The sequence below is a fragment of the Bufo gargarizans genome, chromosome 6, assembly GCF_014858855.1.
Source record: "Bufo gargarizans isolate SCDJY-AF-19 chromosome 6, ASM1485885v1, whole genome shotgun sequence".
Lineage (NCBI taxonomy): Eukaryota > Metazoa > Chordata > Amphibia > Anura > Bufonidae > Bufo > Bufo gargarizans.
In genome coordinates, this window is record NC_058085.1 from 308,323,811 (window position 1) to 308,336,859 (window position 13,049).

The following is a 13,049-nucleotide window of genomic DNA, read 5'->3' on the forward strand; positions in this document are numbered from 1 at the left end:
TCGCAGACGGCCGTTTTTTTTTTTTTTTTTTTTTTTTTTTTTTCCTATGGCGTTTTTTTTTTTTTCATATGGCGGGTTTTTTTTTTTTTTTTTTTTTTATGTGGCGGGTTTTTCTGTTTTTCCATATGGCGGGTTTATATATATATATATATATATATATATATATATATATATATATATATATATTTTTTTTTCCTTTTTTCGTTTCTATTTTCCCATGCGGGTTGTTCTGGTGGTTGTGTGTAGCGTTTAAGGTTTTATTGCGGTGGATTATGGTACATGGATGTGGCGCCCCCCTCCTGAATGTGCTGGCTGATGGAGGGGAGCGGTAGCCGAATCTTGAGGTGCCTGGTGCAGGGGTGTATGTGCGGCACCCCTCGGCTCCCCCTCCCCCCCGCACAGCGCACGCGCGCGGCATCCGGCCGGCCGCGGCATGCGCAAACCGGGCGTCGGGACGCGGCGGACGCCATTGGCAGCGTGGCAGGAGGACGGAGACGCGGGGAAGAGAGGGACCGTGGTACTGGTGTGGTGTGTGGAGGGGGAGCGTGGGGCAGTCGGGTTGCGGTGAGCAACTGGTGACTGTGGGAGGGCGGGCGTGCCCGCTGAGCTGGGCGAGGGGAACAACTTGGCCAACAAAGTGACAGATGGTGTGGATTTTTATTGTGGTGCGAAATGACGGGTTTTTTAAAATGAAGGGGGCTGTGGCCTGGTGTGGTGGGGGGTGTGGGTGTGATGGGGAACAGTCTGAGCCCCTCCTGGGTTGCGCCGCCTGTGGGAGGGGGGCAGTGGCTGCAGCCTGGGGCAGAGTATTGTGGTATGGACCGGGGCCGAGCGGACCTGTGGCGGCCCCCTCCCCACACACCAGCCGCACCAGCGGGCGGCCGTCGGGACACCGCGCATGCGCCGACGCCGCCGCGCATGCGCAGTACCCCGGCCGCGCGTGCGCAGACCAGTGACCGGGACGCGGCCGGCCGCCATCGGCAGCGCGGCAGGAGAAGCAGCGGGACGGGCCGGTGCAGCGGTGGGGAGAACGAGGGGAGGCATGATGTGAAATGAGCAGGAATGGGGGGGGGGGGTGTGAGCCCAGGAGACAACCAGCCTGCTTGCTGCAGGGGTACAGACCGGAGTGGTGGTGTGGTGTGACCAATCTTCATGTGAACAAGCCTGCTAGACATGAAATGATGGTGACTGTGACGAAAATTGTGACCTGAATGTGTGTGAGAGAGATGTTGGTGAGGAGGGAAAACGGCGTTGGTGGCCGCCATGGGAACCTGGTACATGTGCTGGTGGTGCTAGGAGTGGGGATGCGGTGTGGTACGCGTGCATGCATGACCGGAAATGGAGGCAGACATGAAAACCGTGACTTGGAGTGAAACTGTGACATGGTTGAAATGAAAATAGTGAAATGGATTGAGCTAGCACAGAGGGCAACCGTGAGGCCCTGTGCTGTACCGCAGACATGAAATGATAGTGACTTGTAACGAGAATTTGTGACATGAGTGCAAAGTTTGGTGAAATGAAATGAGCCGGTACAGGGGGCAACCGTGAGGCCCCAGCTGTACCGTATGGATGACTCATAGTATACTCAGCAACTCGTAGGTAACTCTCCAGTAACTCCACCAGCGACTTCCTCCTTCAAAGCTCAGACCTCGGACGGTGCAGGAGCCAGGTAAAGGGGGTGCCCTAAATAGGCTGGAGGCGGACCTCAGCCCCTCCCACAAATCCAGGCAAACTGCCTTCACACATATTTACACAGACGTAATAATAGGACAGAGGGATTGAAGTCAGGCTTCTTATAAAGCTGGATGACACGGCTATGGGCACAGTCATCTTGACTGGTTACTGCCCTGCATTATTGAACCGTCAGTACCCGCTGATTGATAGCCATGCAGGTGAAGAACACAGAGGTAGTTTTATTGCCGATGGTGGAAGAAGAAGTACAGCTTCCAGTGCCATACATCTGTCTAGCTGCTCACATTTCTACTTTACAAATATTGTTCTTTGCATGAAATGTCTTTTCCCGGGTTGGTATACTTTATGAATATTTAAATATAACAGGTGGCTTATATAGATGCTGGGAGGCACATCCATTTTTAGTGTTGGGAGGACTATCATTTTCTCTTCCTCTTTTATGTTCTGTTTTTACAAGAACAGGCTACAAGTTATGACCCCGATTTATCACGAAAATGGTGCGCTAAGAGTCTAATAAGAGAACTGAAGATCACTGTGTGATGTTCTACTAAATACTTGAATTCCCCGTGAAATAACAAGCCTGGAGTATCTTTCTTTAGAACTCTGTGTTCTGCCGTTCCTCTATTACTTCTCCTTGAAATGTATGAATAAATTGGCATGACTCGTTGGAGTTCTATCTGACCCTGTCCAGTATTTAGGACGAGTATCGGAGGAACAGCACAATGCAGAGTTCTAAGAAAAGGTATAGCAGGAGTTTTATTTCATGGGGAATGTATTTACTAAACATGTCAGGAGGGACAGGATCTCTTTAAAGAGGACCTTTCACCGGTCCTGACGTTACTATATAAATACCTGGCAGTGTGTAGAGTATGTTGATGAGATGTGATAGCGCAATTTTTTTTTTTGTGAGCTGCTCCATTCCCCTGCTGTGCCCCCCCGCTCTGGTTTCCCGCCCTGTATGTAAATCCATACCATCGGTACAAGGAGGAGGAGATGGCCGTGTTTCTCATGGGGCGTCTCCTGCTCCCTGGCTGTGAAGCTCTACACTGCGATTGGCCAGCTCACAACCAGGGAGTAGACGATGCCCCCTGAGAAACACGTCCGTCTCCTCCGGCCTGTACCGATGGCATGGATTTACATACAGGGCGGGAAACCAAAACGAGGGGCTACAGCGCCCCAACGCAGCGCATAGAAGAAAATATAAGCGATATTGCATCTCATCAATATACTCTACACTGCCAGGTATTTATATGGTAATGTCAGGACCGGTGAAAGGTCCTCTTTAAGTCTTGCTATTGCACTGGGTTCCTTTTCTTATAGTGGTGTGAACAGTCATCCATCTCATTCTACCACACTGTTGTAAAAAAGTATCAGTAATTGTATCGGTAAATAATTGCGTGTACATTAGCACAGGGGTGTATTGGCCATAGACCCTACAGCAAAATATGCCCAGGGGGCCACTCAAGCCCTCTTGATGGCCGCAAGCCAGGTAGATAATGATGCTCAACAGCTACAGGTGCCCTCTTGAATTGAATACTGTGGTTGGGGCAGTAGTATTTTGTGCTGCTCTGTGGTATTTGATTCTGCTGGGGTGGTATTCCGTACTGCACTACGGTATTGCAGTCCCTTTTGTTTTGTCCCGTCTTCTGTCAATTTGGACCCACCTACAACATGGAGCCTCTTTTAGTTTTTTTTTTCCCAGGGTCACTTAAGTTCCCAATCCGCCCCTACAGCAGCATATAAAACCTCACTAGGCTATTGGGCTAATGCCCAGTGGCTGCAGGTTTTGGCCTTACGACAGCCATGTCAATGCTACCTGTGTCGCCCTTCCCTTATTGTCGAATCACATTGAACATGATGCTTTTTAGCCATTCATTGCTTGGTTCCATTCAAGTCATCACCAAGACTTCATTTTATAAAAAAAAAATATATGTTGAAAGTTCCATCAAGCAACTTATCTTGGGCTAAAAAAATAATTTTCCAATAGTTTTTTATTAAACATTTTCAACAGTTTGTCTTCTACAGTCGCTGACTTTCACTGCATCTGCAGACTGTTTCTTCTCCTTCCTAATAAAACCTTTTAGAGTGCTGCTCTGATGGCTCAGTTTGTAGTCCTTATCTCTTCACTCCTGACAGCGCATAAACACTCATTTAAGCTAAAGTCTTCTCACGCTCATAAGAATTTAGCTTAAATGTTTGTTCATGAGATGTTAGGAAATGAAAGATAAGGTCTACAGATCTAGCTATCAGGGCGACGCTCTGACAACTTTAACTGAGAAGGAAAAGCAACAGTTTGCAGATGCAAGAAAACCCCAAGGAAAACTGTTAAGAATTTTTAATAAACAGCAAATGGAAAAGTGAAAAAAAAAAAAAGAAAAAAGGGTTTTCAGCCCAAGATAATTAGAATGCAATAATAAAAATTGCCCCCAATGGTGTTCATAGCCTATAAAAAATAGTACTCCTAATGATCACTGTCAACGGACATTAGTGCCTTTATAGGGGAATGCATTGCCTATTTTTGAATGTTAAAAACAATTGTAACCATGAGAGGTCGAGATGGGACTAAGTAGTTCTTTAATTAAGCTGTTACATATTCTAAATACAGGGTGGGCCATTTATATGGATACACCTTAATACAATGGGAATGGTTGGTGATATTAACTTCCTGTTTGTGGCACATTAGTATATGTGAGGTGGGAAACTTTTCAAGATGGGTGGTGACCATGGCGGCCATTTTGAAATCGGGCGTTTTGAATCCAACTTTTGTTTTTTCAATTGGAAGAGGGTCAATTTCACAAGAAAAACAATGGTGTGCTTGGTTTTAACGTAACTTTATTCTTTCATGAGTTATTTACAAGTTTATGACCACTTATAAAATGTGTTCAATGTGCTGCCCATTGTGTTGGATTGTCAATGCAACCCTCTTCTCCCACTCTTCACACACTGATAGCAACACCGCAGGAGAAATGCTAGCACAGGCGTCCAGTATCCGTAGTTTCAGGTGCTGCACATCTCGTATCTTCACAGCATCCGTCAGGCTTTCTCATAGACTTCTATTATGATGGGTCAAAATAAGATGCCTCTTAAAGGCTTCCATTTTGATTTCCGTCATATGGATTCCATTATTTTCCGTTATAACCATGTTATGACGGAAAGTCGTAACGGTGATGTGAACAATCCCTTATTTATCACGGTTTTGGTGCATTCTTTTTGTTGTTGTTGCGGGTCTTCTGTTTATGTAAACAACCTCATTGCCATCTATGGGGCAAACCACTACAGAAGGTGCAAAATAACATGAACACTTGACAAGCTGCGGTTTTTCAAAATCCGCACTGCAGGTCCATTTCTGCAGAGAAGAAAAATATGTCAAATCCCATTCAATTTGCTGATACTGTATTATGCTGCAGTTTTTCCTCACGAAAATAAAATAAAAGGAGAAAAAGTACGGTATATAGAGTGATTGAGGTAAAATTAAACTATTGGGTGAATGAACTTGTGAATTCAGCGTTAGGATTTGGCCTAGTATTGCTTGCACAGTTTTATTTTTTTATGAATCTCTCGCCATTTCTGGGCGAGTAGTCGAGTGTGATCTAAATTGTGCTACTTTTACACAGTAAATGTCAGAAATGGCTCCTTTCATGCATGACCCCCGACTGTGTTTTAGATGATAATTGATGTGTTCAGCTAATCCTGTGAATGATGCTATAAAAGTCCACAATATGTCGATCAAATACGAGAATGTGTTTGTAGCCTCCAAAGGAGAAAGCGATAATTGCTTTTCGTACAGATGACTAATACATGCCTATGACTCATTCATTTTTGGTAATGAGCTGCTATGTCTTGCTGGAGTGTAGAGATGGACGCCCCTCCCCCCTTTTCCATCCTTATCAGGCAGCTCGCTGTAACATTATACGAGAGCCTCGCGGTTTTTCTGTCAGTACCTTTTGTGTTAGCTTTATATATTTCTATATAGTGCCTAGTGACCTATGTACAGACCTAAAGATTACAGTTCTGCCATAAAATCTGAATATTACAAATTTGTCTCTAAATGGAATAAAAAGCACAGCTCAGTTAAAAGTGTATTGGGTGGGCTGGGAACTGCAGCTCATCTTCCCTTCACTTCAGTGGGAGAGGAGTTGCAATAACCCTGTACAGCCACTACTCTTTGAACAGAGCTGTTCCAGTGCCAGAAGCTGCAGGGAACAGCTAATTGGTAGGGGTGCAGGGTGAGTGGGTGACATACCCTTACCGAACAGATATTAATGACCTATCCTCAAGATAGGTCATCAATATCAGGAGCCCGGAAAACCCCATTATAAAGGGATTCTCCGGGAATTAACAAAATAAAATTACTGAAAATACTTAAATATTAATTACAAATATATTCATAAATACCTTTCATTAGTTATAATGGCTTGTTTTGTCTGGGGAACAATCATGGGAAATAAAATGGCTGACGTCCTATTAGTCCACACAAAACCTATCCTAATCACACAGGAGGACAAGTTACTTCAGAACACTGAGCTAAAGAGATGCCTCATCCTCCTCTCCACTGTCAGATTGCGAGGGCAACTCCTGTGCACAGCCCTCTTCAGATCACCCCACAGATTTTCTAATCAGATTCAGGTCTGGGCTCTGGCTGGGCCATTCCAAAACTTTAATCTTCTTCTGGTGAAGCCATTCCTTTGTTGATTTGGATGTATGCTTTGGGTCGTTGTCATGCTGAAAGATGAAGTTCCTCATCATGTTCAGCTTTCTAGCAGAAGCCTGAAGGTTTTGTGCCAATATTGACTGTTATTTGGAACTGTTCATATTTCCCTCTAGCTTAACTAAGGCCCCAGTTCCAGATGAAGAAAAACAGCCCCTTGGCATGATGCTGCCACCACCATGCTTCACTGTGGGGATGGTGTTCTTTTGGTGACGTGCAGTGTTGTTTTTGGGCCAAACATATCTTTTAGAATTATGGCCAAAAAGTTCATCCATGGTTTCATCAGACCATAACACCTTTTCCCACATGCTTTTGGGAGACTTCAGATGTGTTTTTGCAAAATGTAGCCTGGCTTGGATGTTTTTCTTTGTAAGAAAAGGCTTTCGTCTTGCCAGTCTACCCCATAGCCCAGACATATGAAGAATACGGGAGATTGTTGTCACATGTATCACACAGACAGTACTTGCCAGATATTCCTGCAGCTCCTTTAATGTTGCTGTAGGCCTCTTGGTCGCCTCCCAGACGAGTTTTATTCTCGTCTTTTCATCAATTTTGGAGGGGCGTCCAGTTCTTGGTAATGTCACTGTTGTGCCATATTTTCTCCACTTGATGATGACGGTCTTCACTGTGTTCCATGGTATATCTAATGCCTTGGAAATTCTTTTGTATCCTTCTCCTGACTGATACCTTTTAAGGCCTCTTTCACACTACAGTATGTTGAATTCAGTGTTTTGCGTTCCGTTTTTCACAGATCCGTTGTTCCGTTTTTTGCTTCCGTTGTGGTTCCGTTTCCGTTCCGTTGTTCCGTTCTTCCTTATGGCATATACAGTATACAGTAATTACATAGAAAAAATTGGGCTGGGCATAACATTTTCAATTGATGGTTCCGCAAAAAACGGAACGGATACGGAAGACATACGGATGCATTTCCGTATGTGTTCCGTTTTTTTTGCGGACCCATTGACTTGAATGGAGCCACGGACCGTGATTTGCGGCCAAATATAGGACATGTTCTATCTTTTCAACGGAACGGAAAAACGGAAATACGGAAACGGAATGCATACGGAACACATTCAGTTTTTTTGCGGAACCATTGAAATGAATGGTTCCGTATACGGACCGCAAAACGGAAAAAAAAAACGGTAGTGTGAAAGAGGCCTAACAATGAGATCCCTCTGATGCTTTGGAAGCTCTCTGTGGACCATGGCTTTTGCTGTGAGATGCGACTAAGAAAATTTCAGGAAAGACCAACTAGAGCAGCTGCACTTTATTTGGGGTTAATCACAGGCACTTTAAATGATGGCAGGTGTTTGCTGACTCCTATTTAACATGATTTTGAATGTGATTGCTTAATTCTGAACACAGCTACATCCCCAGTTATGAGAGGGGAACCACATAATTTTACTTTTTTTTGTTCCCTTTACCTAAAAGATTTCAGTTTGTTTTTCAATTGAGTTGTACAGCTTATAGGTCACATTAAAGGTGGAAAAAGTTCTGAAATGATTTATCTTTGTCTCATTTTTTTACAGCAAAGAAACCTGACATTTTAACAGGGGTGTGTAGACTTTTTATATCCACTGTATTAAATTTAAGTATTTACATGTTCTTTATCCCCTTTAAGCCCGTCAGATATTATTTCACATTCTGAGACTCTCATCACCAATGGAAGTTTCTCAGTCACTACCCTCGCTACCTGCATGTAAAGAGGTTACGCCACAAGAGTGAGGCGAACACCGGATTGTTTAAATATATGATATCACTGTTAAAGAGGACCTGTCACCTCTCCTGACATGTCTGATGAAGCTTAGTATGCTGTATTGCATGCCATGCATCACTGTGCTGTATCACAGAAAGGACCATATGACCTGTATTACATAAGGCTTAAAGAATGGCACCTGTTTAAAACGATTAGGGATTTGGATAATCAGAAGCAGGCACAGTCCTTATTCTATATCTGGTTACAAAAAATCTGCAGGAAAGTTTAATACATTTTAATATATTTTATAGCCCACTTTATTAGTGATCAGTACCATATTTTGTATCACATAGCAGAATGGATAAATCACATGTTCAATCATATATTATAGAGAGTCTCATCTTGCAGGTACCCAGTCCCGATACCTGGTATTACACGTGGGGCACAAATAATGGGCTTCTCACTCCACAGAACGTCAACATTCTAATATTTAAAACCATTTGTTTTTTTTTTATCTGCAAACTCTTAATCCCAGATGTTTCTGTTTAACCTTCAAGGGATGATGTCCTGCCGCCTGTAGACATGTTTCCGGTTATAGGAAGAAGACACATGGCTTATAAATATTAAACAGAGCAGGAACATTGGGATCACTGTGCAGATCATCTATTGATTTTTCCATCCTGATCCTTTTAAGTCACTTATGTATGGCTTTTATGCCTACATTCAGGGGCGTAGCTATTGGCTCATTGGCCCTGGTGCAAGAATTCATTTTGGGCCCCCCCCCCCCCTTACCTTCTATACCATTTCCTAACACCACCAGACCCCTGCACGCCCACCGTGCCCATGCCCATATTGATGATAATATGCTGCCACTTGTGCTGGAATCAGTCTATGGCCGAATGCACACGGCCGTGAACGGTCCGTGGTATTCCGGCCTGGATTCCTGCTGACAGCAGGAGCGCACTGACGCCGTGCGCTTCATGCCGCCACTGTACTACAGTAATGTATAGATCATACAAGTGTATTACTGTAGTGCAGCGGCGGCATGAAGCGCACGGCGTCATAGCAACCAATGACGCCGTGCGCTCCTGCTGTCAGCAGGAATCCAGGCCAGGATACCACGAACCGTTCACAGCCGTGGAACACGGCCGTGTGCATTCGGCCTATATGTGTCATTCGGCAGCATGGGAGGTACTTAATTTTCCTTCACTTATCCTTTCAGTTTGCTTCATCATATGCCAGCAGGGCTATTAACATTGCCGCCAAGCCCGCCATTATTTCTCACACAGGACTGGTCAGCACTGGAAATATGGGATTGCAAGCGGCAGCTATATCATTAGTCACTCACGGCAATATGGTGACAGTCACTGCTCCCATAGGTGTTGCACTTGCAATCCCATATTTCCAGTGCTGACCAGCCCTGTGTGAGCAATAATGGCGGGCTTGGCGGCAATGTTAATAGCCCTGCTGGCATATGATGAAGCAGTGATGATGATGATGATATAGCTGCCGCTTGTGCTATGAATGTGATGGTCTATGGGCCATAGACCATCACATGATTTATAGGACTCTGCTGTGACATCTACCAGTACTTGTAGGATAGCAGTAGTGGGTCCTCTTACCTGCAGAGCTCATTTGCAGCTGCACATGTGACTAGAACGGTGCTAGTAAGAGGACCCACTACTGCTATCCTATGTGATGCTAGTGTACTCTAGCTACTAGCAAGCAGCCAGAGCAGAGACCTTCTCCGAATCTCTGCTAGTCACGTCGCCACGGCCGCCCTCACCTCAGTCCCTCAGGCGGCACGCAGCTTCTCCTCCGCCGCTCCAGTCACGTCGCCACGGCCGCCCTCACCTCACTCACTCGGGCGGCAAGCTCCACTTCTCGCCAGTACTTCCAGACGGGACCACTCCCTCTCCTGGCTGAGCCTGCGCAGCTGCACGCACGGCTCTGCCTCCGCCCCCCCTGTGAAGTTAGCCGCCGGCAAGTACTGTACTCTGCAAATCAGGGGCCAGGGCTTCACTCCGTCTCTCCTGGGGGGACCCGTGGGCCCCCCTGGCTTAGGGGCCCGGTCGCAATTGCGACCGCTGCGACCCCTATAGCTACGCCACTGCCTACATTCCATTGATACAACAATGTTGGATTCCTTGTTTCTGGATTAAAAAAACAATATAGATAAGAGCTGCTTCAATAAGGGTGATACACTGAAACCACTGACTGATGGGGCTCCTTCAGTCTTGTACACATCAGTTAGTAGAAGTTTCTAGTATTTTTGCTTTTGTTTAGTTTCTTATTGTTTTTTCTTTTACCTTCTTTCTCATCTCCAATAAATAGCCATAAACTGAACCTATAAACAGTTTTTTATTCCAGTCATTAGGGGATCCCTATGACTGTATTGTATACGGTGCCATCAGGTTCCCCAGATTTGGATAGTTGCCGTTTGCCTTTGTATACATTGTTTATAGAGCAGTGTGCTATTAGTTGTTAGCTTGGAGATCTCTCTATTCCCAAAGCTCTCAAAATTTGTGTTAACCAGGTGAGCAGTGAGTTACAGGGGTTGTCCCATGAAAAGTATTACTATGCAATGAGCAGTGGATTTCATACAAAGTATTATTGCAGTATACATGTAATAAAAATACAGTTTAAAAAAAATAAATAAAAATAAAATGTACTTTACATTTTATTCTCTAGTAGCGCCCCCTGCTGTTTATCTTTCTAGTTCACCTGCTCCTGCATTCAGTGGTGGTCTAACATGATTAGTAGCTTCCCTGCTTCCTTCCTTCTCTGTGTTGGCATGGTGATCTTCACTGAAGCGGCCTAGACAACTTTTATTCATTCATCCATACTTCTAAATTCCTAGAAGTAGATGACTATAACTGTCTAGACAGTGGAGAAGAAAATGACACTGCATATTATAGTGCTATTTATTACTGGAATTTCTCATGCTTGTTTGAGGACCCTTTGCAACGTTGGGGAGGAAGGGGTCAACAAGAGCAGATTGCAATGCACTGCTGCCTTCTCTAGTCTCCTCCCTGGCAGAAGAAGGTTCTGTGCCTAGGAAAGGCCTGAACTAGCTGTCCCTCTCTCTCAGAAGGCTGTTACTCTGGTGAAAGAGCAGGTGGCCCAGAGTCTGAGGCTTATCATCTAGCTGGCCAATTTTTTTTAACGGTATGGTGACCCAGGATCTGTGGCAGAATATCCCTGTCAGTGTCTTCTTCTGGTCACTCATGCAGTCTGACAGAGTCTCTTGAACTAAACACTGGTGCCTATCTGCAGACAACTAAGGACTCTAACGTCTCTCCTTATATACAGTTTCTAACTGACCATGAACCTTTTAGTGGGAAAGGTGGAGTGGAGAAGCACAGCCTAAACAGAAACAATGTTGCAATTTCAATCCGTCATAGACTTGTATAGAGTTTCAATTCAAGTCTTTGTGAATGACAAAACAATTTTCCATACATAAACAAGTCTTTCTATGTACATAACAGTGCTAAACCAGACAGTCAAAAGGTCAGTGTGTCTGTTTTTCCCCTCCACAACTCTGAATAATTCCTTATAGTGAAAGATTTCTAACTTCTCAGTGCATAGCTAGAAAGTCCCCAAATATCTTAGTATAAGTTGGCTGTGCATTAACCCTTTCTACTGTGCAGTGCAGATTAAGTTCAATAACAGTTCAAACAGGATGTATTGCAATAAAAGTATAAAATTAAAAAATATTAAATAGTATGTGCACAGAACAGCATAAGTGATATTGCAGGTTTATCATTCAAAGTACAATAAAGTAGGGAGTTGATGGCCTTGCATAGTAGTAATGGGGGCAAATGTTCACAAGCATCCACAATACAAAGTATCCTCGGGCAGTAGGGCACTACACATACAATAAAGTATACTTTCTAATATTATTATTATTTATTAAAGTGACATTCATTCCATGGGGTGCACATACCAAATAATTGCAATAAGCATGAACAAGACAAGTTACAAAATGGTACAGAAAAAAAGGGGACCCTGCCTGCAAGGGCTTACAATCTACAAAGGGACACATACAGTAGGTGAGGTTAAATCTGGTCATACAGGGGTATAGTGGCAGCAGGGTTACTGTAGGTTGTAGGCTTGTCTGAAGAGGTGGATTTTCATGTTTCTTTTTAAGGATTCCACTGTAGGTGAGAGTCGGATATGTTGTGGTAGGGAGTTCCAGAGTATGAGAGATGCACGGGAGAAATCTTGGAGGTGACCATGGAAAGAGGAGATAAGAGGACAACAGTGAAGTCTTGTGAGGATTAGAAATTCTGTGTGGGAAGATACTTGGTGATAAGGTCACAGATGTATGGAGCGGACATGTTGTAGACAGCCTTTTATGTCATAGTGTTTTGTACTGGATTCTCCAGGTAATAAGGAGCCAGTGAAGGAATTGGCAGAGTGTAGAGACAGAGGAGTAACAGGGGGGAGGTGGTTTCGTTGGACAACAGAGTTGAGGATAGACATAACATGAGAACCTATGGCTGATGGATGGCGTCCATCACAGGTATCCAGTAAAGAAAAGTATACCTTAAATGCATGCATTTTCTTTTAACATAAAAACCTGTGGGTGACTGATGTCAAAGGGAAAGGAACATTTGAGGCATCCGATGAGTTTATATCTTTATCCTTTCTTGTTTCTTTAATATCTTGTGCCATTTATCTCAGGATAATGCATGTCTGGTTTAGGGGCTAACAGGACAATTTCATATAATTATGGCAGTAATATACACAAGATTGACAGATGTGGAGAGAGGAGAGCATAGGACAGTCTGTGTATATCTGTTAACTGTTAGGTTACTTGGTGACCAAAGGCAGCTCAACGTAGCCTTCATAAGGCTGACCATGTTTGCCATCTCCGTAGAAAAAAGTAAAGTACTAGGTAAATTTACTAAGCAAGAACATTCAATGGCAACAGTTTATTATTTGCATTAG

The 13,049-nt window shown here is 44.1% G+C and overlaps 1 protein-coding gene across 2 annotated transcripts in view; it reads left to right on the plus strand.

Moving 5' to 3' along the window:
- The window catches only part of STAMBPL1 (STAM binding protein like 1), a 92,160-nt gene that overhangs the window by 21,104 nt on the left and 58,007 nt on the right, over window positions 1-13,049 (plus strand). The gene's annotated exons all lie outside the window — the stretch shown is intronic.